Below are 609 nucleotides of genomic sequence, written 5' to 3' on the forward strand. Positions count from 1 at the left end.
ATTTAACGGCAAATACCTTCCTTATTTCTATTAAAATAATTAAATTGTAAGCATTTCCCAATAAATTTTGATCATCTATCTTCTCATTCTAACATAAAAAAATTTAATACAAAAATATTTTGCTACAATTTTCATTTAAGAAAAAATCATTATGAGAATATTAGTGTATTAGTAGTATTTTTTCTAAAATCTCTCTCTTAACAATAGGATATTATCCTCATGATTGAGTACTATTTATGCATATTTATTTATTTATTATACCTTATTTTATATCTATTTATAATCTCTTATAAGCCAATAACATACAAAAAACAATATTCTTTCAACATAATCAATATTTGAAAAGAGAAATACCAAAGCAGCTAAAAGAGAAAAAATCAACAGAGAGAGAGAGAGAGACCAAAGCTAACATTGCAAAATCAAGCCTAAAATTAGCTTATTTTTCTCAGAAAGCCAACAAAATAATCTAAATATTGCTTACCTCAATAGAGCAACTAAGACAGGTGAGCTTGTAAAAGTGGCAGATGAACTGTCATAAATCATACATAAAATCAGAAGAAATCAGATCAATTATCTACACAAAATCCAGATAAAAATTGAAAATCAAGA

The sequence above is a fragment of the Dendrobium catenatum genome, unplaced genomic scaffold (genome assembly GCF_001605985.2).
Source record: "Dendrobium catenatum unplaced genomic scaffold, ASM160598v2 fragScaff_scaffold_1342, whole genome shotgun sequence".
Lineage (NCBI taxonomy): Eukaryota > Viridiplantae > Streptophyta > Magnoliopsida > Asparagales > Orchidaceae > Dendrobium > Dendrobium catenatum.